We start from the raw sequence: 26,691 nt of genomic DNA, 5'->3' as shown, positions 1-26,691 counted from the left end.
CATCATCGGGCAGAAGTCTTAATCATATCCGGGCAGAAGAGGAGATCTGGACCGGTAGACATCTTCATCTAAGCGGCATCTTCTATCTTCTTCCATTCGACGACGAGCGGCTCCATCTTCAAGACCTCCGGCGTGGATCCATCCTCTTCTTCCGCCGTCCTAACACAGAATGAAGGTTCCTTTAAGGGACGTCATCCAAGATGGCGTCCCTCGAATTCCGATTGGCTGATAGGATTCTATCAGCCAATCGGAATTAAGGTAGGAAAATTCTGATTGGCTGATGGAATCAGCCAATCAGATTCAAGTTCAATCCGATTGGCTGATCCAATCAGCCAATCAGATTGAGCTTGCATTCTATTGGTTGATCGGAACAGCCAATAGAATGCGAGCTCAATCTGATTGGCTGATTGGATCAGCCAATCGGATTGAACTTGAATCTGATTGGCTGATTCCATCAGCCAATCAGAATTTTCCTACCTTAATTCCGATTGGCTGATAGAATCCTATCAGCCAATCGAAATTCGAGGGACGCCATCTTGGATGACGTCCCTTAAAGGAACCTTCATTCTGTGTTAGGACGTTGGAAGAAGAGGATGGATCCGTGCCGGAGGTCTTGAAGATGGAGCCGCTCGTCGTCGGATGGGAGAAGATAGAAGATGTCGCTTGGATGAAGATGTCTACCGGTCCGGATATCCTCTTCTGCCCGGATAGGATGAAGACTTCTCCCCGATGATGGACCTCTTCAGCCGCCGCTTGGATCAAGACTTCAGCCGGAGGATGGACGTCTTCAGCCCCCGCTTGGGCTTGGGTGAAGTCTTCGGAGCCTGGGCCAATCGGTGATACCGGCGTGGTGAAGATAAGGTAGGAAGATCTTCAGGGGCTTAGTGTTAGGTTTATTTAAGGGGGGTTTGGGTTAGATTAGAAGTATGTGGGTGGTGGGTTGTAATGTTGGGGGAGAATTGTATGTTTTTTTTACAGGCAAAAGAGCTGAATTCTTTGGGGCATGCCCCACAAAAGGCCCTTTTAAGGACTGGTAAGGTAAAAGAGCTTTTCTATTTGTATTTTAGAATAGGGTAGGGCATTTTTTTATTTTGGGGGGATTTGTTATTTTATTAGAGGGCTTAGAGTAGGTGTAATTAGCTTAAAATTGTTGTAATATTTTTATGTTTGTATATATTTTTTTATTTTTTGTAACTTAGTTCTTTTTTATTTTTTGTACTTTAGTTAGTTTATTTAATTGTATTTATTTGTAGGTATTGTATTTAATTAATTTATTGATAGTGTAGTGTTAGGTTTAATTGTAGATAATTGTAGGTATTTTATTTAATTAATTTATTGATAGTGTAGTGTTAGGTTTAATTGTAACTTAGGTTAGGATTTATTTTACAGGTAATTTTGTAATTATTTTAACTAGGTAACTATTAAATAGTTATTAACTATTTAATAGCTATTGTACCTGGCTAAAATGAATACAAAGTTGCCTGTAAAATAAATATTAATCCTAAAATAGCTACAATATAATTATAATTTATATTGTAGCTATATTTGTATTTATTTTACAGGTAAGCATTTAGCTTTAAATAGGAATAATTTATTTAATAAGAGTTAATTTATTTCGTTAGATTTAAATTATATTTAACTTAGGGGGGTGATAGTGTTAGGGTTAGAGTTAGCTTTAGGGGTTAAAACATTTATTATAGTGTTTTAGCGAGGTCCGGTCGGCAGATTAGAGGTTAATAAGTGTGGATGGTGGCGGCGACGTTTGGGGTGGCAGATTAGGGGTTAATAAATATAATATAGGGGTCGGCGGTGTTAGGGGCAGCAGATTAGGTGTACATAGGGATAACGTAGGTGGCGGCGGTGTGTGGTCGGCAGATTAGGCGGCAGATTAGGGGTTAAAAAATGTAATAGAGTGGCGGCGATGTGGGGGGACCTTGGTTTAGGGGTACATAGGTAGTTTATGGCTGTTAGTGTACTTTAGAGCAACGTAGTTAAGAGATTTATGAACCGGAGTTAGCCCAGAAAGCTCTTATTTCCTGGCTTTTTGCTGCGGCTGGAGTTTTGTCGTTAGATTTCTAATGCTCACTTCAGCCACGACTCTAAATACCAGCATTAGAAAGATCCCATTGAAAAGATAGGATATGCAATTGACATAAGGGGATCTGCGGTATGGAAAAGCCGCGGCTGCAAAGTGAGCGCTAGACCCTTTCCTGACTGACTCTAAATACCAGCGGTAGCCCAAAACCAGCGTTAGGAGCCCCTAACGCTGGTTTTGACGGCTAACGCCAAACTCTAAATTTCCGTAAGTTAATAAAACAAAAAATATTGACATATGAAGGCTGGATCCTAACAAAAATAGAATTAAATAATTATTACTTTAAATTAATCAAAAACATAGTCCAAACCTATACCTAGCTATCTTGTTAATACATCCAAAGTTAATAATTACAGAATTAATGATCAGTAGCCTGATCATGCTCTTAGCATATTCTTACTTATAGTTAACTAAAATAGTTACCACTTTGATTATATATTATGATTTGTACAGATGGATCCATTTGTTCTCAAAATTACCTTCTAATTGTACCCATCTCAACCTCTGATAACCCAACAGCTGTCCACCTATCCCAAACAAACAAAACAAAAAAAAAACAAAAGGGGGGGGGAGCGGAAGGGAAAGGAACAAGGAACAAGGTCCGTCTCTCTTCCCTACTTCAGTTACCATAGCCCCAGAAGTACCAATTCTGAGTTTTGAAAGGGAAATATTATCTGATCGATTTCTGAGGCCGGAAGTGATTTAATAAATGCTGCCCACTTACTAAAGAATTGCCTAATATCAGACTCCTTGTCGATGTTCATATCTCACTGTTCTAAAATACATTGCTTCTTAAGGAAGTTTTTAATCTCTGATACGGTTGGTAGATCTCTTAATTTCCATTTCTTAAAGATTAGATATCTAGCCACCAGGATGATTGAGATAATTAATCTTTCATTAAGCTGTTGTTCTTCCTGGGTTTTTAGACAGAACATAACCGAGTCAGTGAAAGTGCCAGAGGGGAGATCTTAAGTGATATTTTGATCCAAAACTCTTTCCTATACCAGAACTGTCTAATCAATGGGCAGTTCCAAAGCATATGTATCAGGTCTGCAGCCAACAAGGAACATTTGGGACATTTGTTAAAATTTGGGTTCCGAAGCTTATACCCTATTTCAGGGGTATAATAATATTTGTGTAGAAGTTTAAGATGCGCCTCCCTCCATGTTGCTGAAAGCGTAGCCTGAGATACTTTGTGAATAGAGGTTTGTATAAATTTGATATCAATATTGTCTTGTGACAGCATTGAATCCCATTCATGAGCAGCTTTTCCAAGGAGATGCTTCCCTTTGTCAGCTCCAAGTATATAATAGCATGGAGTAATGGACATCAACCCTTTCTTTACTAAAGTGAGCCAACCCTCTAGGCTGCCTAAATCCCAGCACCATTTAGCTGCCCTCATTAGATCTAAGACATAATGCCTTGTCTGCAGATATGCAAAAAACTCTTTGTTAGAAAGATTAAAGTCATTCTTAAGTTCTTCAAATACTTTAATACATTTTTTTCTCTTGATCTGCAAAATATACAATCCTGTCCAATCCTGATAAATGCCAATTTTTAATGACCAATGAATCCAAGCCTGCCTGAAATTTTGGGTTGCCCATTAGAGGTAAATATTGCGAGATCTGACAGTTTATATCTAAAAGCTTTCCTATTTTCCACCAGGCCCTCAATGGGTTGAAAAACATTTTAAGTGATCTAATACTAGTTGGCCATTCTTTTGGTTCACAGTGTATCAATGCTCTTGGTAGATATGGATCACAAATTCTTTCTTCAAGTTCATTATTCAAAACATAATCCTTGGAGAAAATCCAATCAGCCACTATTTGTGCTAGAAAAGCAAGATTGTACAGCTGTATATCCGGTAGGGCAAAGCCTCCATAATCTTTTGAAGAGGATAATTTAATTAGCGATATCCTAGGCCTCTTGTTCTGCCAGATGAATCTTCTAAGCATACTATTTATTGCCCGAACATCTCTCTCTAAAAGCATTATTGCAGTGTTCTGTAAGATATAAAGCAATTTAGGAAAGAGAACCATCTTAAATAGCGCTATTCTTCCTGACATAGAAAGAGGCAAGTTTTCCCAACTTCTAAGCTTTTCTCTAAAATTGGATAAGACTGAAAGTATATTAAGATTATATAGGTCTTTTGGGTTACTTGGAATATTGATACCAAGATTTTTAACCAAGCGAAAAGGAATATTGCTAAAGGAGCTATTGTTTCTTCTAAGCCAAAATAATTCTGATTTTGTGGTGTTTACTTTGTAGCCCGAGAATGAGCCAAATTGACTAATAATTTGTAACAATTTAGGTACATTAGATTTAGTATCTGATAAATATATAAGCACATCATCTGCATAAAGGGCTACTTTTAATTCATATTTACCTATTTTGATGCCATTGAGTTGTTGTCTGATCATAATTGCTAAAGGTTCAATGCAGAGATTGAAGAGGAGGGGGGAGAGAGGACAGCCCTGACGGGTTCCCCTGCCCAGCATGATTTGCAGAGAGAGTGTATTATTTACAATTATTTTCGTATAAGGTTGGTCATATAAATTTTTAATAAAGCTGAGAAATCCTCCTCTGAAGCCGAACTTTTCTAGGGAAAAAAAAGATGATCATGTTGAACTGAGTCAAATGCTAGATCTGGGGCTGCCTCTCCCCCCATCCCCCCCAACCCCCGCATTGAAAAAGAAATCCGACACCATCAAGGCCTCTCTAATTTTTGCTGAGGAATTGCGAGCATTTAAGAACCCGGCTTGGTCTTTATGAATAATGTTAATAAGTATTTTTTTGCAGTCTTTGGGCAAGAATTGAAGTGAAAATCTTATAATAAGAATTTAATAAAGCAATAGGCCTGTATGACTCTTTCAGAGTTGGATCCTTCCCGCTTTTAAGAATTAAAGTTGTGTAGGAAGCTGAAAAGGATTTTGCTACTGGCTCTCCATCTATGTACATATGATTATATAATCTACAAAGGTGTGGTGAAATCTCTAGAGATAGAATTTTGTAAAATTCGTTGGGTAGCCCATCCGGGCCAGAAGCTTTGTTCAAGGCCAGATCAGAGATGGCTTTCTTAATTTCTTCTTCTACCAGTGGAGCATTGAGAGCCTTAGCTGATTCCTCAGATATCTTAGGAAAATAAATTTTGCTTCAAAAATCTTCCGCCTGAGCTAAATCTGAGTTTCTAGAGGCGTATATATCTTGATAGTATTTAACCATCTCCTCCGCTATTTCTTCATATTTAAAAACGTGCTTTCCCCCTACTGATAACTTCTCAATCAGCGGAGACTTTTTATCACTTTTGACCAGTCTAGCTAGTAGTTTTCCAGACTTGTTTCCAAATCTGTATAATTTGGACTGTAGTTTTAAATCTTTCTGGGTTTCTCGAAATACCGCAAATGCGTCTTTGTTGCTCTTAGCTCTGGTGTATTTAGCCTAATTAGCCGAGTTCTGGTCAAGGAGGAGTCGGTTATTTGCATTTGTAACTGCATTTGTTAATTCTTTCTCTCTTCGTTGCAATTTTTTATTTATCATAGCAGTATAGGCGATAATTTCACCTCTTAATACTGCCTTTGCAGCCTCCCAGAATATGGCAGGACGATCTCTATACTCCGAATTACAGTGGTCATAATCATTAAACTTATTTTTAAGCCAGTCCTTAAATTTCAGGTCTGAAGAAAGAAAAGAGGGAAAATAAAACTGAATAGATTTAGATTTAAGGTGTTTCACCTGAAAATCTTCTAAGGTAATCAGCCCATGATCAGATAAAAAAATAAGTAGTATTTTTGCTTTTACCTCATATGTGCAAAGCCTTTCATCTATTAGGAAAAGGTAAATTCTTGATAGAGTCTTGTGGGCTTTAGATAAACATGTATACTCCCTTTCCTCAGGATTTTGCATCCTCCATATATCTTTAATGTCTAAATTCTGCATGATTCTGGTAAGTAATTTAGTTTCCAAATTATCCTTTTTGTGTTTTTTCTGCTTCATGTTTTGCCTTAGTCTATAAATAGGGTATTTTGGGGACATATTAAAATCCCCTCCAAGAATTAAGTAGCCCTCCAGTACAGAAAGGATTTTAGATTGCATCTGGTACCAGAATTCTGGATCAAGAGTGTTGGGTGCATATATATTACAAAGCGTGAAGACACGATTACCAATTTTTATTTTTATAATTACTGATCTCCCTTCTGGGTCTGCCCCGACATATAACACTTCTACGTTAATCTTTTTCCCTATTAAAATAGCCACCCCTCTCTTTCTCCCAGGACCTGATGAGGCAAACACCTCCTTGACCCATGATGATTTTAGCTTTAAGGCTTCCTCCAGGCTAAGATGCGTTTCCTGGAGGAACACTATATCTGTATCTATTTTTCTTAAATGAGAAAGGATCAATTTTCTCTTTATGGGAGTAGTAATACCTCCAATGTTCCAGGATACCATTTTAAAGTTAGCCATGTAATTTAGCTAGTGTAAGGAAGAGGGGCAGAGAAGAAGAAAGAAAAAAAAAAACAACAACATAATTATAGCCCCCGTTATGTCCAGCATAGGACCCTGCATTCTTATACTAATAAAGAGTTAGCAAAATGTCCTTCATGCAGACTCGTTATTTCTCAGAAGAGTTTAGTTGACTCAAGAGTTTTTCTGCATCTTGTGCATTTTCAAAGAGATAGACCTCTCCCTTAACAAAGACTTTCAGTTTAGAGGGATAGATAATTAGGGCCTGGTAGCCCTGTTGGATAAATTTAGAGCATGTTGGGGCCAAATTCCTTCTTTTGAATGCTGTTTCTGCTGAATAGTCCGGAAATAGGAGAATTCTATTCTCTTTGAAAATGATGGGCTGATTCTTGCGGAAGTGTTGCAATAGCGTTATCTTATCATTAAAATTAAGCAGCTTAGCTATTATTGGTCTGGGTCTGCTATTACCTCTGCTATCCACTTGTAGCTTCCCTATTCTATGTGCCCTCTCAACCACTATCTGAGAATTACTGGGGGAGATTTTAAGAAGCTGCCCCAGAGTCTCTGAAATAAACAGATTTAAATTTTCAGGTTGTTTTCCCTCCGGTACCCCAATAATGCGGATGTTGTTTTTCCTGGCACGATTTTCAAGATCCTCAATTTTAATCTGCATTTTGGTTAAAGTAGCAATCGTAGTTTCTAAACTTGTGCTTTGGGCAGTGGTGATACCCTCTGCTCTACTTCATTGATTCTATTGGTAAAATGCTTCATTTCTTGAGATAGTAAAGTAATATCCTGTTTAATCTCCATTCCAAGAGCATCGAATTTGGGAGTTAAGGCCTCTGCGATGTTCGCTACTAGGGCTTGCATATTGATCATCTCATTAGTGGTTAGACCATTTACAGGAGCTGGCTGTATGTCAGTGACAGGGTCTATAGTGATTTTGGTTCTTCTTTCTCTCTGCTTTGCTGCCATGGCTGGCGAAGGAGTGCGGGAGTGACTGTGGAGGAATTTATCCATATACCGTGATAGTTGAAGTGAATAAAAGGAATCAGTAAGAGGGAAAGCCAACCTAATTGGTTAAAAATTCCCCATGTGACGTTGAAAAAAAAAAAGGAAAAGAAAGGGGGGAGGGAGAGGAAACCCCGTGAAGGAAGGGAGTGCAAAAAAAATAAAACAAAAACTAGTGCCTAAAAGATACTTACAATTTGGTGTGATGTGTAATGTGGAGTCCAATAAGAAGGGAGTCACAGGACCAGCCACGGAGCGAATCAGCAGTATGTGGGGACCTAGGGAGGGAAGGTAAAAAGGAAAGAACCCCCCTTCTCTTCCCCTCTCCTTCCCTTGTAGCACTTATCTATACACAATATACCTTATTTGCAACAACAACAAAAAAAATTCAGCAATCAAAGTGAATTTATGTCAGCCCTGGTAGAAAAGAGAGTTACTAATATCTTTCTTGCCTCACCTCACTCCTCCTCTCTTACTCAGAGCAACCAATTCTGTACATATGGATATATGATCTATGCAGGAACTACAATCAGACAGGCTTTATTCCAGGTCACTATGCTGATAACTGTGTTATTAGAAATTAAATTGCAGGTGCAAAAGGAGAACCAGGATTCACAATATTACAGTGTTTAGGAGGGAGATAATTAGCATACATTCCCCATCTATAGTATGCTCTTAACCTTGGCACAATAAAGGTACTTAAGGAGAGAGAGGAATCAGCCACTCAGCCTTAAGACTACACATAGTCAACCAAAACTTAAGGAAAAAAGAAAGAAAAAGGAGAGAGAAAAAAAAACTTGTTAATTAGGCATGATAAACCGAGTAGCATACACCTTATCCACTGCACCTCTAGCTCTATCTTTTTAGCTAATCAGATTGTTATATAAGTTATTCCCCTTAAAACAAGGAGAGTGAAAACACAACGATTGGCTACATATAACTAAGATTACATGGGTCAGAGAGATCTTAGGCAGCTCTGTTATAGCCAAGTTTCAAAAAGTCTTTCTTCCAATGGACAGGAAAAAGTCCTCTTGATGAGGTATCAGACCCAAGGATAAATTCAGAGTTAAACTTTTTTTTTCCCTTCCCCTTTCCCCCCTTCCCCTCAGAACACTCTTTCCCCTTCTTTTCCTCCCTTCTCTCCTCTTTTCTCTTATCCATTTTCAGCGTCCAGGAGAGAGAGGTATTTTCCCCAACAGTACCTTGTTAAACAGCTCCGGGATAGGGATGGGCGAATGTGTAAATTTTCGAATTTCGAATGTAGAATGAATGTTAGTACCGAAATTCGAATTCTAAATCCGAATGTCGATAAGAACGAATATTCTTAAAAATTCGAAAATCGAATGTTAGTTACAGTTTTCGAATGTCACTTTCGAATTCGAATGTTTATAATTATATCGAATGTCCACATTCGAAATTTTGAATTTAACATTCTATTTAACAAATACTATTCAGAAGTTCAATAGTTCATGTGGTAGGGCGGGAATCTAGTAAATTGATACATAATAGATACAAATATATCATTTTTCCATATAGAATATTGCATAATTCGAATATTACATTTAAAGAAAGCATTAGAAATGCTATTACAAACATATAAATTTGAATTTTTCGAATTGGAATATAAATTTGAATTTTTCGAATTCGAATATTGCATAATTCGAATATTACATTTAAAGAAAAAGCATTAGAAATACTATTACAATCTAAATTCGAATTTTTCGAATTCGAATACACGTTTTGCATAATTTGAATATTACATTTAAAGAAAAAGCATTAGAAATACTATTACAATCTAAATTTGAATTTTTCAAATTCGAATATTGCATAATTCGAATATTACATTTAAAGAAAAAGCATTAGAAATACTATTACAATCTAAATTCGAATTTTTCGAATTCGAATACACGTATTGCATAATTCGAATATTACATTTAAAGAAAAAGCATTAGAAATACTATTACAATCTAAATTTGAATTTTTTGAATTCGAATATTGCATAATTTGAATATTACATTTAAAGAAAAAGCATTAGAAATACTATTATAATCTAAATTCGAATTTTTTCAAAAATAATATTTTCGAATGTAATCGTAAAATTGGAAACCGAACATTCGAAAATCGAATGTTATGTAAACATTCGATATTGGATTCGAACGAGCGAATGTGTTAAAATTCGTTCCGTTTTTCGAATGTTGCGAAACATTCGTCCATCCCTACTCCGAGCATGCAGTTCTCCACTCTGCTCCTCGGTGTATTAGAAAAACAATAAAGTCCGCACAGACTTCTGCCGGATGGGCTTGCAAAAACTTCAGGAACTCACTCGGGCCTCCTCTCGCAACATCGGTGGGAGGAGGGGCCGAGATACCTCCCGGTATCTTCCGCGGCTTAACTGCACTTGTATTGGATTATCCCGGGCTTTCTCCACGCCTGTCTGCTTCAGCTGCTCCAGGTCTCGGTCACCTCCGCTTTGAGATGTATCACAACTCCTTCACGTCACAGCGACGAAGAGCAGGAGCCAGCTGCCACAAGCCACTCACTCAGCACAATACCTGTGGACCCCCTCTCCAGGACCGCCTTGTCTACAGCCAATGAGATGTTTCTCAGGGTCTCACTCGATCAAGGCAATTGCCATCCTGTCAAGGTGGGAGTCAGATAAGCGGTTCCCTGCTTCTCCAGCAGTTCTTTCTTCTCCCCTGCTCTGTGGCGCTAAGAGAGACTGATGGTTCATCAACTGCTTAATGGAAGCTGTATTAGTCTCTTATTGGTCACCCCCTCTCGCGCAGCACCGGTGGGAGAAGGGGGGATAAAAAAGTGCAGAATAGCTTGTGATTATGCCAACCAGGGGGGCAGACAGTCTTAGATGAGGTTTCTCAGGGTAATCTTTAGGTGGGTTGTTGGGACACCAATCGAGGTTCCAGTGACAGTCTTATGGTCAGCCGTTAGCCACCCCAGGTCTCAGGGTTTCAGCGCAGTATTTCCCCGCCAGCAGCAGTATTGGAAGTACAGAGCAAGAGCACGACCTGCAGACCTGTGCTCAGACTCCACCTCCGGAACCTCTTTCTAGATCCTAGGGCATTCAATTTTAAACAACTTTCCAATTTACTTTACAAAGTTGTTTTGTTATCTTTGTATTCTTTGTTTAAAGCTAAACCTAGGTAGGCTCATATGCTAATTTCTAAGCCCTTGACGTCTGCCTCTTAATTCAATGCATTTTCACTTTTTTTTTTACAGCTAGACAGTGCTAGTTCATGTGTGACATATAGATACATTATGCCTCAGCACTAATTGGCTAAAACACAATATAAGACCCAAACAAATGGCTGGCGCGTATATCCCCCTGAGGAAGCGTGACAGTGAAACACGTGTCAGGGGACCGGCTAGTGAGAGCTATGTCTCTCGCATTTTAATCAGCTTACTCTGCCTGCCTGCTTATAATAATTGTAATGCATGGTTGATATTTATTTAACTTGCGGTGTGTGAGGTTGTTGATTTCGGCTATCATACCTAGATCTGTGTCTGTGTTTAAGAAACTTGTAAAGATAATTGTAAAATAACTCCCGCTATAGAAGGAGTTTAGTTGAGAAAAAGATATCAGGGTTTCTGAATGTGTGTCATTTTAGAGATCAGTACAATATTAACTGAAAAATGATCATACCATCAGACCCTACTTTTCAACTCGAATGTATCTATACCTAACCAGTAGTTTTACTCTCAGAGACTAATTACACCGTATTGACTATCACCCCACTAGTTGATATTAGGCTGCAGAGTTTAAGTGTTTTCAAATTTTGTGTTGAATTTTGTTTAATAAAGTGAGGATCCGAATAGTAATATTCAATTCACCTTGTTTTTGTATAAGTCTTCTTTAGTTATTACTCTCTATCATTTCTAGGGGGTCAGCACTCTTTCTTGTTGGTATCTCTTTGCAACTCATGTATAGATGAGTCTCCTCAGTGCAATCACCCCGCTTTAGATGCATATAGTAATTTGAAATAATATATTGTACCTATAGCAATAATTATTATTATGCCATTGAGCTTAAACTTTAGGGGGCCGATTTACCAAGCGGTCAATCGGCCCCAATGCTTCTAATTCCATGTGAGCCTTCAGGCTCACCGGAATCAGGAATTAAGAAGCAGCGGTCTTTAGACCACTGCTCCTTAACTTGTACGCCTCCTCTGAGGCAGCAGACATCAATCCGCCTGATAGAATACGATCGGGTTAATTGACACCCCCTGCTAACGGCTAATTGGCCGCAAATCTGCAGGGGGCGCCATTGCACAAGCAGTTCAACAGAACTGCTTGTGCAATGTTTATTGCCGACAGTGTATGCTGTCGGCATTCAGCGATGCCTGGCGGACATGATCCGCTACAGCGGATCATGTCCGCCAGACATTGATAAATCGTCCCCCAGGTCTTTTAAAAAAATATCAATGCGCATACCTAAACATATATTAATACATAAATGGACGCAAAGATCCTTGTCATCTCCCAAAAAAGACCAAAGATAAGCTGTTTCAATATATTAATTTGATCTAAACTCCATATTTTCAATAGATGAAATGGAAATATTCTTTTTACAAACAAAGCAACTTTTCAGGGAATTCCTGCGGCTCTTTCAATCTCTTTCGAATTTACACTGGACAACCACAAACTTATAAACTCCAACCCTTTTAAAACGAGCCAGTATATTTACTCGCAAACATTTTGTTCACCACATCAAATTATTTTTAGGTATATCTAACAGTAAAGTAATATAGGATTCTTCTCAATAACACATTGTTTTTGCAAACACAAAGAAAGAGAGATAAGTTGACTGATTAAAGAGTTAGTGAAGTGGATGTAGTGTATACTCAAACAAGGAATAGGAAGCTTAAAGGGACATGAAACCCAATTTTTTTTTCATGATTCAGATAGAGAATACAATTTTAAACAACTTTGCAATTTACTTCTATTATTTATTTTGCTTCATTCTATTGTAATTCTTTGCTGAAAGGTTTATCTAAGCAAGCTCAGGAGCAGCAGATAACCTAGGTTCTAGCTTTTGATTGGTGGCTGCATATATATATCGATTGTGATTGACTCACCTATGCGTTCAGTTAGAAACCATTAGTGCATTGCTGCTCCTTCAACAAATGATGCCAAGAGAATGAAACAGATTAGATAAAAGAAGTAAATTAGAAAGTTGTTTAAAATTTTATTCTCCATCTGAATCATGAAAGAAAAAAATTGGGTTTCATTTCCCTTTAAGGGTCAATGACTCTAGCTACATTTTTTAAATGCATGCTAGTAAGTGGCTTCTCTGAATTTACAAGTATTTAAACTATTCTAAATCATAGGATAGGAGTCCACCTGTTTTTTATATGGAATGATTTCAAAGATACACATTATGGGCATTATGGATTTAGAATTTTGTTAGTTATTAGTCAGTTTTTGGAGACAAGTGTTTAACATGATACCATTCACTAAACATACGAATAAGTGTAACATGATATAACATGAACGGCGGATTGTCCTCCAATCAGCCTTTTTTCTTCTTCTTTGTTTAAGTTATGAAGAATTTAACCTTAATAGCTTTCAGAAATTACTTACATCATTTCATATACTTAAAGTTTATAAACATAAAGAAAATAGTACAGTTAATTATAGCTACTCTATAAACCGAAATGTAACTGAATTCAGTCAAATATATATATATATATATAAAATAAACACATTTTGTAACAAAGCCTTGTTTTATAAACTATATGTAGTTAATGAGCAAAAGATTTGTTGTTTTTTTTCTTTTAAAGGGAAAGGAAACCCTCAAAAATTCCATTCCAGATTTGGATAGAACACGCAATTTTAAACAACTTTCAAATGTACTTTTATTATCAAATATGCTTAATTCACTTGCTATGTTTTGCTGAGGGAACATCATTGCACTATTAGCAGCTAGCTGGACACATCTAGTTAGCCAATTACAAGAGACAAATGTATGCTGGCACCAATCACCAGCTAGCTCCCACTAGTGTGGGGTATGTGTTTATTCATTTTCAATAATGGATACCAAGAGAGGAAAGCACGTTTGAAAATAGAAGTGGAAATAGATTTTTAATGTATCTTAAAATTTAATGCTCTATCTGATTCTTGCAAGTTTAATTTTGACTTTTCTATCCCTTTAAATAATAAAAAACATGTTTTATCTTTCTCAAATGTATTAACTCTAATAGGTAATTAAAAAAAACACACAGGACAAGTGTGGAAGTGATAAATACAGAAGAGAAATCTACACTTGAAAGCTTCAACTTGTAAAAAAAAAATCTACGTATATTTGCTAATTTGCTATCCTCAATGTGCCATCTGTCTGTAAACCATGTGTAAAGAGAAGCTTTTAGAATCCAGTCAATGCTAATTTGACATGTTGAAACATTAATCACCCACTAAGCCAATATAATTGTAGCTCCATGTTAATTACCTAACAATTAACAACAGAAATTTCCAAGGGGCAATCAATGAATTAGCTTGTGATTTTCTTACAGACTTTAAGCCCACACTGTCAATCTGAATGCATTTTGTGTTCAATGCCATGGATCATCAATGACACTTTTTATATGAAATAAAAATTCAGTTGCACTTTAACTAATTAGACTCAATTATATCCCTTTGAGTACTGCAAACTCTATACGCTCAAAGGAAATCTCTGCCAAAGGCATTTTTACCATTTAAAAATTAATTTTCTTTTAAATTAGGTCACCTAGCAGGAAAGCTAACTAATCAAGATTTTATCACTAATGAATTAAAGATATTTCTTAAGTATTTTAATTAAGATATCTTAACAAGTGATAACTACTATCTTCAAGCAATCTGTGAATAAACATGAACATGCCTAATGTCTTAGATAATTTCAGTTTTTCTACCAGCAGTTTATAATGAATATATTTAATTCCTTTTTTCTTTGTGATTAAAGTAAATTTCATAGCACACATAAATCAAAGACTTGCATAAAAAATAAACAATGCAAAATGCATTTTTTGATTAATAAAATAAACTAAAATTGAACTTCTTTAAAGGTTTGTGATCTATACCAATTGGTTGATTATTAATTATCTTATAAGAAAGCAATTCCTATTTTATTTTATAATCTTGAAATGGCAATAAGCACATCAGTGTGCTTACAACGTATAAAAAGGGCTTATTTAAAAAAAAAAAAATTTCCTTCTTTGAATATACCTTGTATTGTTTACTGTTAAACATTAGGGGCAAAATTACATATACTGCGCAAGTGCTGCAACCCGCACCGCCCGTAATTTCACCTTGCACATCGGGTTATTACATATAGGGCGCCAGCAGTTCATAAAGTGCCGTAGGTCGGATAAACTAGTGATGTCCAGAAATGAGTGTAAATACAAATTTCTGGAGCCGCTAGTGACTTACAGCACTTTAGAAACTGCCGGCGCCTAAGAAAAACAAATAATATATCAAATCTCCCGTAAATGTCTAACCCGTCTCCCAAAAATAAACCTAACAAGTAAAACCCCCTATATCTGCCATCAAATCCACATTGGAACTAATAAAAGTATTAACACCGAAACCGACAACCCCCCCTACAACGCAATATGCCTAATTAAACTATTAACCCCTATATCCGCCATCAAACCCACACCGCAAGTAATAATTACATTATTAACCCATATATCCACCAACCCCAAAATCACAAACTACCTAATGTATTAACCCCTAATCCGCCATTAACCCACATTGCAAAGTCCCTATTAAAACTATTATGAAAATAAAAAAAATCTAATATTACAGAAAATAATAAACAAATTGTCAAAAATTGGAACTGATGAGCAGCGACCCTGGAAATGAAGACCAATGACCACGGAGCCATGAAGTGTGAAGGATCCTCTTCGTACAATCTCCGCCTACACTGAATAGTAAATTCAAGGTTTAAAGATGGCATCCCTTGAATTCCTATTGGCTGATTTGATTCTTCAAATTCAAATCAGTCAATAGGATGAGAGCTACTGAAATCCTATTGGCTGTTCAAATCTGAAAATAGGATGAGAGCTACTGAAATTCTATTGGCTGATTTGCGGCCGACAGGTGAAATACACGTGCCGCCTTTATATGCGGCGCTGTATATTGGATACCAAAACCATGTAAAAAACGGTGTCGCTGGCTTTTGCGGGCGATGCCGCATGTGTAATGGAGCCCTAGAATTTTAAATGTAGTAAAAAATTAAATAAATAAATAAACTGATAAATATTTGAAATAAGTTTATTTTTGACTTATTACAAACACTGACTGAAAAAAATAACTAATGTCAACATATTAATAAGCAACGCACATGTTGATATGGCAAGTATAGTTTAGTCTATGTGAACTTTATAGTGGGCTCTCTGACATGTACAGTGCTGCTACCCATAAATTGAAATGCTAAGTGTGGGTAGGGTAGGTTTATTTTTATATTTAAATTGTATCAAACAAATATATTAACAGAATTAGTAAAAGCAATAAACACCTCTAGTAATATTAAGACGTTTATTTTTTATTATAAAATCCATTAAATATCTCTTTTAAAATTAGATGGATATCTTTGTCTTGGTGTGTGTACTTTCTCTGGCAGTGGGCTCAAGTTTTAAAAATGTGGGTATTCATGGTTCCAAGCTAGGGTACCAGTCCACTCATATTTATAGCCAGCACCCACTGTTCTTGCTCAACCAATTGTGCGAGAGCAGGGCCTGTCAATCACCCTGAACAATCAGAGATGGTAGAGAGGAAGCAGCTGTTGTTTAAATGAAAATTCAAACTAATACTTCAGTATTTGTTTTGTACTCTCTGCTAATCTTTACTAGCGGAAAATGACAACTGCCACTGCTTTACTGAGGGAGAGGAGCACATTTTTGCAAGTATGACAAGAAAACATTGGTTTCTTTAAGATAGGAACATGAGGTGTTTTTTTTATTTATTTCCGAATTGCTTTTAGAAATGCCATTTTTTAAATGAATCAAAGAAAAAAAAGGTGGCTACAGCATCTTTTAATGAACCCTCTACGTTTATATTTTGTACCAATCATATTAATGTTTTCTCTTTATGATTCATAAAAATAAATAATTCCTATGGTATTCTGTCAGGATTCACCTTAAGTATCACTTGTTAACAAGAATTAGGGATGCTGTACCTTTAACAACAGGTTGCTTCACTTCCTGTTTCCTATAAAAGACTGCCACTCCTTTAGTTCAGTGCTTGGTATTGAGTCAACTTTGATACTATGCTCTCTTGAGAATTTACAGATTTACTTTCTAGTGATTCAGCACAAATCTACAAATACCTTTCAAGCCTTTTACTTCGTTGCTGTGCTCTTATTCAAGATTTTCACGTTGTTACGATACCATCAGATATTCCGGCCGGATCTACAATATCAATCCGTGGTGACGTCACACGCCAACAGGATCGTTCAACCAGGCAATTGCCGCAGCTCTCATACTCATCGGAACTCTAAGTGACATTGAACTTACCTCTCAAATCTAAACTTGCCATCCGGCTCTGATAAGGTACCACTCTTCTTTCATGGCTTATTATAATTAACCAAATACTTGCAGCTATCATGCTCTAACAAAATACTATCAGGAGTATGTAAGTTCTATTTAACTCTGCCTATTATTTTCAAATTAGTCTCATTTGTATCTTTCATTTTCCAAATTGTTTTCAGCAAGTTGATACTTTTTGCTACTACATATCTCAGCTTATATTTTTTCCTATAACTTCTGTCATTATTCCACACAAGTTTCATTTACTAAACTTAACTGCATTCAACTGTAGTAACATACAGGTGGCAGTTCTAAGCTATTATTTTTTTTTCCTTGAAACTCATATCAACTGTTTAGAATTATAATCGTGACTCACGTTATCTTTATGGTAACCTATGTGTTTTTCATATAATTCTAATCCACAATTACATACTTTTATCTCAGCAGCTGTGGTCTAATTGAAGTTTCCATTTCTTTTGTTTCATAGATAGTTTGTTTAGCAAACAGACTGTGACAGAATACCAAGCCCTATTTATAACATGGACCCAGCTGAGATGACCGCACAAATACAATCTTTTAATCAAAAAGTAGATTTACTTGCTGATGGCCTTAACACATTAAAAGCAGAGAATGTAGCACTTAAAGCTTACATAAAAGATTACCTAGAGACTAAAGTACATACACCTGAGCCACAAGTTAGTCTTCCTGAAAAATTCTATGGAGATAGGGCACACTACAGAGATTTCAAAAATGCTTGCCTTCTCCTGTTTACTTTAAAACCACAGTCATACCCCAACGATAGAATCAGAGTTTTGACTATAATTTCGTTCCTCAGAGGGGAACCACGCAGTTGGGCCAATACTTTTTTTGAGACCAATGAAGAGATACTCAACTCATTGGATCAATTTCTCTTAGCCATGGGTCAATTGTATGAGGACCCTTTTAAACAGCAGACTGCAGAGACAGCACTCAGGGCTCTGAAACAAAAGAAAAGGGTAGTCGAGGACTACATTACAGATTTCAAGAGGTGGGCAAAAGATTCCGAATGGAATAACCTCTCTCTAAGGAATCAGTTCCGCCTGGGTCTAGCAGACTCTGTTAAAGATGAACACTCCCGCACGAATATTCCTCCCACACTAGAAGAGTTAATGAAGCTCAGTATTACTATCGATAGGAGATTGAGGGAAAGACAGCATGAAAGAACATACCCAGAGACGTACACTAAGAAAACTACTAGTAGTACACCTGCCACTTCCTCGCATAAGTCTAACATAGAACCAATGGAGATTGGCTTTCTAAAAGGCCCTTTAAGCCCCCAAGAAAAAATTAGGCGCAGGGAAAATAATTTGTGCCTCTACTGCGCTTCTGACGAACACACAGTTAAGGATTGTCCAGCCCTGCAGAGATCTAACAAGGGTGAGTTTGTTACTTCCAGTACTTGCTGTAATACTTCTGAACTAAGAACAACATACTGTAAACTCTCACTCTCTTTTCAGTGGGATCAACATCGGATCAACGTACCCGCAATAATTGACTCTGGAGCAACAGCTTGTTATATTGATAAAGATTATACATTTATCAATAAAATTCCGCTTATCCACAAAAAGTCTCCTGTTTTATTAAAGGCTATTGATGGAAGGCCTATTTCTTCAGGTCTTGTAGAGTTTCAAACAATACCCATACTTGTCTCTACCCCTGAACAACATAGGGAATATCTTACGTTTGATGTCATTGCTTCCCCTGCATCCCCAGTCATAATAGGGTTAAATTGGCTAACATTACACAACCCTGACATAAATTGGACAACTTTGACGCTTACTTTTTCTTCTAAATACTGCAGTACCACATGTTTCCCATTAAACATTATGCACATCACCCCGGTACAAGATGATATACTTCTACCTGAACAGTATAGGGATTTTGCAGACGTGTTTAGTAAAACTCAGTCAGAAAATCTTCCCCCACATAGGAAGTATGACTGCCCTATTGAGCTAGTCCCAGGGGCACAGATACCCTATGGCCATATTTTTCCTTTATCCAAACCAGAACTTTCACATCTAAAAACTTACCTTGAGGAAAATTTAAAAAAAGGATTCATTCGCCCCTCCACCTCTCCAGCTGGAGCGGGCATATTCTTCGTAAAAAATAAAGACGGCTCTCTACGGCCTATAGTAGATTACAGACAACTTAACAAGATAACAATAAAGAACCGGTACCCTCTACCACTTATCCCTGAATTGATTGAAAGACTAGAAGGGGCTAAATACTTTACCAAATTAGACCTCAGAGGGGCTTATAACTTAATACGTGTAAGAAGTGGTGACGAATGGCTCACGGCGTTCCGTACTCGATACGGCCTGTTTGAGTACACCGTGATGCCATTCGGCTTATGTAATGCCCCGGCCACCTTTCAACATCTTATCAACGATCTTTTTAGGGATTTTCTAGATGTTTTCCTTGTCATATATTTGGATGACATACTCATTTACTCAAAGACCTTCTCTGAACATATTTTACACGTAAGACAGGTACTCTCTAGGTTGAGGAGTAATTCACTTTACGCAAAACCCGAGAAATGTATTTTCAACACACAGAGTATTACTTTTTTAGGCTATGTTATAACATCCACTGGAATTCACATGGAAGAAACCAAAATTCAGGCCATTATCGATTGGCCCCCGCCTAAAACAAGGAAAGAAGTTCAAAGGTTCCTTGGATTTGCGAACTTTTATCGGAAGTTCATAAAGAACTTCTCGAACATAACAAAACCTCTAACTTTCCTAACTAAATCCAATTCACCTTTTAAGTGGAATACCGAAGCTCAATCAGCATTTGATATATTAAAACACCGTTTCACTACTGCACCAATTCTCAGATTTCCTAACCCTGAACTACCATATACCCTGGAGGTAGACGCTTCGGATGTAGCTGTAGGAGCAGTCCTATCTCAACGTTCTGGTATAAACCAACCCCTCCATCCTGTAGCTTACTTTTCTCGATGTTTGTCCAGCTCGGAACAAAACTATCCTATTGGAGATAAGGAGCTCCTTGCCATTAAGTTGTCACTCGAACACTGGCGTCACCTATTAGAGGGCACTTCACTTCCCATTGTCATATATACGGATCATAGGAATCTCCAATACCTTAAAACTACAAGGACACTTTCCGCTAGACAGGTCCACTGGAACCTATTCTTTTCTAGGTTTAACTTTCAAATTGTCTACCGACCTGCGAACAAAAACCATAAAGCAGACGCTTTATCAAGGTTACCTAACTACTCTCGTTTTGATTGTCCAAAAGATACTATTATCCCATTAGAAAATTTTGTCTCTTTTGTCATAGACACCAACACAAGTCTCTCCCATGAACAATCATTGGACTCCAGTAAACCGATCTCTCATTTGCAGAAGAAGGCTGATGGTTTATATTACTTCAAGGATAAATTATACATCCCTCCTAAACTAAGAGGGATTGTTCTGCAATCCTCACATGAATCATTACTCGCTGGGCATCCTGGCATTAAAAAGACACAGGAACTTATCACACGTTCCTATTGGTGCCCAGGAATCTGTCAAGACATAAAAAAGCATGTCCTAACCTGTACAGAATGTACAATTTCCAAAAGAGCTAAACATCCTCCCTATGGACTCTTGATTCCAATACCTACGCCTAGCAGACCTTGGCTAGAGATCGCTCTAGATTTCATAGTTGATCTTCCAAAATCAGACAACAACACTACCATCTTAGTTGTTGTCGATCTGTTCAGCAAAATGTCACACTTCATTCCTTACCATAAACTTCCCTCTGCATCTGAAACTATTCAACTACTTATTCATCATGTTTTCAAGCATCATGGTATCCCCGATACTATGCTTTCTGACAGAGGAACTCAATTTTCTAGCAAACTCTGGACTGAATTCTGTAAGGTATTTTCAATTGACAAGCGGCTGAGTACGGCTTATCATCCTCAGACCAACGGCCAGACTGAGAGGTCAAATCAGTGGCTCGAGCAGTTCCTTAGGACTTACTGTTCGTCTCAACCACTGCAATGGTCGAAGCATCTCCCCTACGCTGAATTCTGCTTCAATAACACCACTCACTCCACAACTCAACAAACTCCATTCTATACCAATTATGGTTATCATCCCAGATTTCAACTACTGCCCGACAACCAGAGTTTTTCACCCAAAATCTCAGATCTCTCCATTCTTATCTCGTCCAATTTTTCCACGGTTAAGGCTGCTATAGAAGATGCAAAGAAGACCCAAAAGTATTATTATGACAGGAAAAGAATACCATCTCCTATATACTCGATTGGTGACTTAGTTTGGTTATCAACCAAAAACCTCAAACTTAATATTCCTTGTAAGAAGTTCGCTCCACTTTTTATTGGACCTTATCCTGTGACTCACATTGTCAATTCCAATGCTGTTCGTCTTAAGTTGCCTGATTCAATGAAGGTACACCCCACCTTTCATGTATCCCTACTAAAACCATACAAAGCTCTCAGGAATTCCTCTTCTGGTACCATTCATCCTGAAGTTGTTGTGGACCCTAACATTGAATATGAGGTACTTTCTATCCTGGACTCTCGTATTCAACGTGGAGTTCTTCAATATCTTGTCCGTTGGAAGGGTTATACCCCAGATGATGATTCGTGGGAACCCGCTGTTAACATCTCCGCTCCTAGACTGGTTGCACTGTACCATCGTAGGAATCCTGACCGTCCCAGTCCTTGAGCCCCGGAGTTGCTCCTTGAGGAGGGGGTCCTGTCAGGATTCACCTTAAGTATCACTTGTTAACAAGAATTAGGGATGCTGTACCTTTAACAACAGGTTGCTTCACTTCCTGTTTCCTATAAAAGACTGCCACTCCTTTAGTTCAGTGCTTGGTATTGAGTCAACTTTGATACTATGCTCTCTTGAGAATTTACAGATTTACTTTCTAGTGATTCAGCACAAATCTACAAATACCTTTCAAGCCTTTTACTTCGTTGCTGTGCTCTTATTCAAGATTTTCACGTTGTTACGATACCATCAGATATTCCGGCCGGATCTACAATATCAATCCGCGGTGACGTCACACGCCAACAGGATCGTTCAACCAGGCAATTGCCGCAGCTCTCATACTCATCGGAACTCTAAGTGACATTGAACTTACCTCTCAAATCTAAACTTGCCATCCGGCTCTGATAAGGTACCACTCTTCTTTCATGGCTTATTATAATTAACCAAATACTTGCAGCTATCATGCTCTAACAAAATACTATCAGGAGTATGTAAGTTCTATTTAACTCTGCCTATTATTTTCAAATTAGTCTCATTTGTATCTTTCATTTTCCAAATTGTTTTCAGCAAGTTGATACTTTTTGCTACTACATATCTCAGCTTATATTTTTTCCTATAACTTCTGTCATTATTCCACACAAGTTTCATTTACTAAACTTAACTGCATTCAACTGTAGTAACATACAGGTGGCAGTTCTAAGCTATTATTTTTTTTTCCTTGAAACTCATATCAACTGTTTAGAATTATAATCGTGACTCACGTTATCTTTATGGTAACCTATGTGTTTTTCATATAATTCTAATCCACAATTACATACTTTTATCTCAGCAGCTGTGGTCTAATTGAAGTTTCCATTTCTTTTGTTTCATAGATAGTTTGTTTAGCAAACAGACTGTGACATATTCACAAGCTCTGAGGTTGCAGATTTAAACTCATGTCATAGGCATCGTTCATGAAGCAGATTAGCAAGGTTTGATAGCTTTGAAGTCTGTTGAATTGTCAGTCATTATACATGCAAAATATGCTGAAATTAGATGGCAAGTGAAGCTTGCCAATGAACATTCGATTGTGTCAAATTCACCTGCATTTGTGGCTACATGACAGTTTCATAACTTTGCATAGTGAGATATGCTCAGAATTTGACACAAAGTTTGGGCGAGTTCACAGTTGAAGCTTTAATAAATGGGGGCTTATATATTTAAATCTTGGTTTCAATTCTTTCATTTCCAATATTTGTCTTATCGAAGCAATATCTGTAATGTGATAGTAACTGATTCACAGGAATCCCTCAGGAGTAGCTTTAGAAGATTGTATGCTGATAAGATCATATTTACTTCTGGGGGCTTCTTAAAGTTTTCTGTCAGTAAACAATCAATCAAAGAATCCAATATTATTATTTGACTGTTACAGTATTTGAAAAAAAAGAAGTATAAAAAAATTATTAAAATTATTTAGGACTTGAATTACTAGTTAGAAAGGAGAGTAAGTGTTCAAATAAAAGCCACCACTTCAGTGGTTTCTGCACACACCCTTCTTGTCCCTCCTCTAGTTAGACACAATTTAGGTCCACCCAATGGCATAATACATTGATGCAACATAGTTGAAAACAAACAACTGAGTTCCAACACATTTTGCCAATGCATAGAATTTTTCTAGGATACTTTGCTGTGCAGATCAATAACTTTCTATATATAAACTCTATTTATCCTAATTAAACCTTTTATCAAATTCTGATTTTATTTTCCATTTTGTTTATCTAATTTACAGAAAATTAATAAAAATAGCATGTTTTATTAACTCAGTTGAGATAAGAAAAATATCACTCAAAAAAGTATTTCAATGGCTGTATCCCTGAAATGCAATATAGTCCAAAATTTGCAAACAAAAGAAAAGGGCCAGCTGAAGACCTTGTGGTGCCAGGGTCAAAGTATATAATGAGGTCCCTCAACTCTCTTCACACTACAGTCTTAACCCAACCAGAGTCAGCTGTCTCAGAGATTAAAGTTCAGCAGATTAAAACTGTACATGAGAACATGCAGGTGGGCATCATATAAGATTAATTTCACACTATTATCCAGAAAATGCTCTTCCTATGTGCTGCCCATGTCACATGCTGCCTGTGTCCTGTGACACAACATGGTCCTATTATAGAGACAGCCCTGCAAAAGAATAGTTTTAAATACTTTTTAATGCATTTTACTCAGACATTTGGAACCCAATAATTAATTGCTGATCTATGTACAGAAAATAAAAGCACCTCTTGCATGTTCTTGCTCTATTCTCCGTAGGAAAATAAAATAAAAAAAGGATAACCTGCAAATAAGGCAATTTGCTTAAGTACCTAGGTTACAGATTTTTGCATTTTGGTTTCAATGTGGGACCAAGCACAATTTTTATACACAACCAAGAGGTTTTTAATGTCCCTTTAATATCCCATATAGGAGTTTGTGACCCCAAAAAGGTGCAATTAAGTTGCACAGGTAAAGCTGACACCTATATTGGGCCAGATTACAAGTGGAGCAGTATTTATCTCTCCCACTCACATGCTAACTCCTCTAGAAGTAATCTTTTTGCAGGTGTCGGGTAGCGTGCGTATTACAGGTTAAAAATAAAAAAGTTTTCGATTGGGTGCTAACCCGATGCACATAAAAAGTCGAAGTTATAATATTGTGTCCATTAACAAATTACCCCATAGAAGTCAATAGAGAAAAAAAGTGGAAAAAAACTAACACCCTACTCACGTACAAGTGTACTAACCCGATATGCAAATATGAAAATCTCACTTTCCAATGTTCTTCACATAGAAGATTATGTTCTATTTATTCTTAAATACATATGTCTACTTATATTTTATGGTATTTTGGTACAATATATATTGATACCTATATATATATATATATATATATATATATATATATATATATATATATAGAGAGAGAGAGAGAGAGAGAGAGAGAGAGATACATATTTAACACTGTTTTGAAATAAGCACTCACTGGACTTCAGCCAACTGTGACAACAAGTATATTCTTTAATGTGACGTTTCGGGACACAAACAGTCCCTGCTTCTGACAAATAACAAGTGATGATCAAATCAAGCCTTTTATTGCTCTCTGTGACTCTCCTCCCATTATTCAGCCAATCATAGCTGTTCTAGTGTGTGATCAATTAATGACATCACATGCCTTTGTTATATATATCGTTTAGTGTTAAACATCAAATGGTGTGAAAAGCATAAGGTGAACACATGTGTAATAAAACAATGGTGTAAACAAATTGAACATTGAGACTGATCACCCCTGATCCCATCCCTGCTGTTATAGTAGGGAAACTACGTGAACTGTAAACAAACCCAATGTGTAACCAAGGGGGAGCTCACAACCTTGTCACACCCCTCGACGTGTCGTCATATATGATCATGTATACAATACATAAATATTGTTACCATAACATTCCAATGGCTTATACGCATATAGAGAATTACTGACATAATGTTTAGCAAAAACATTGCCTGTCAATAGAATCAAAGAGGGTACCTAATAGCGATCATACATCAGGGGGTGTTGTCTGTATTCATCACTCACTCTATATCCCCGCCCATACCAGGGCGTGTACAACCTGTCATAACAAACAACGCCAGTTGCCAGGGAAAAACTGTCTTTATTGTATGTGCATAAATCTGTCATCATAATAAACCGCTAAGTGGGTGTCTTCAATAAGTACTTAACATCTGATCAAATGACCAACATAAGCACTATCTAGCATATCATGAGAGTGTGCAGCTGATCACATAATACTACCTCCTATGGGCGTGTTTACTTGTACATTGCGATGATCAATATCTATCACCTTGCATCACTGTATCAATGTTATTAAAAAAACAAAAACATCATCCTGGTCTCTAACTGTTAGTACTTGGCTAAATATGAGAACCAGAATAAAGAGCACTATCCATTCTGTATCAATAGCTGACGATGGTTGTCATAGCAACCCCACACCGCAAAATTCTCAAACTGTGTCATGTATAGCAGAAAAACACACCTGTGACGACTTAATCATATTTAGCAAAGGTTATCTTAGTAAATAGGTACAACAACACACTCAAATCGTAAAGTATCTAACCAAATTGTGAAGTGCACTCGTGCCAAAAATGCTCATGTGTAGCCTAGGTTAGTATGTGTCATCACATCAGTACATCCACCTACACAGATAATCATCACAGATCTAAAACCAACTAAATTGGTGCAGCATCACGCATGGAGGAGCACCCAAAAAAACCATATAAACAAATAATCAAACTGTCCCCATGCAACAAAACCCCATGGGACCCACCCCACGTCACCACGCCACCGGGCACGAGTCTCAAAATCCTCTCAGTATTAACACTATCATTAGGTAATCACAGAGCTATAGCATCCAAAGAATCTGTCCATTAACCTTACATCAATATACAACTAACTAGGCACAATATCTAAACTATTCCTCATGTGTAGACACAAAGCTGACCTCTTCTCCAATATATAATCATAATCCATAGTGCAAAATAAGCCACCAATCGGGCATTACAACATCAATGTGCATTAAAGTATAAACCTATTTATGTTCATTACCTTATCTATATGATCTACTGTATATTATAAAATCCCCATAGGTGAAAGAAAATAAGCTCAAAAACAACCTGTTATGGCATGAACATCATAACTCCAAATATCAAAACACCTAACTGTGAAATCAGTAACAAATCAGTACTGTCATATTAAAGGTACATACCCAAACATAATGAGATGGGATCTAGGGTGATCCATAAAGATGATACAC

This window comes from Bombina bombina, chromosome 5 (genome assembly GCF_027579735.1).
Source record: "Bombina bombina isolate aBomBom1 chromosome 5, aBomBom1.pri, whole genome shotgun sequence".
Classification (NCBI taxonomy): Eukaryota; Metazoa; Chordata; class Amphibia; order Anura; family Bombinatoridae; genus Bombina; species Bombina bombina.
The sequence above is the reverse complement of the archived record's forward strand: the minus strand, read 5'-3'. Positions refer to the sequence as shown.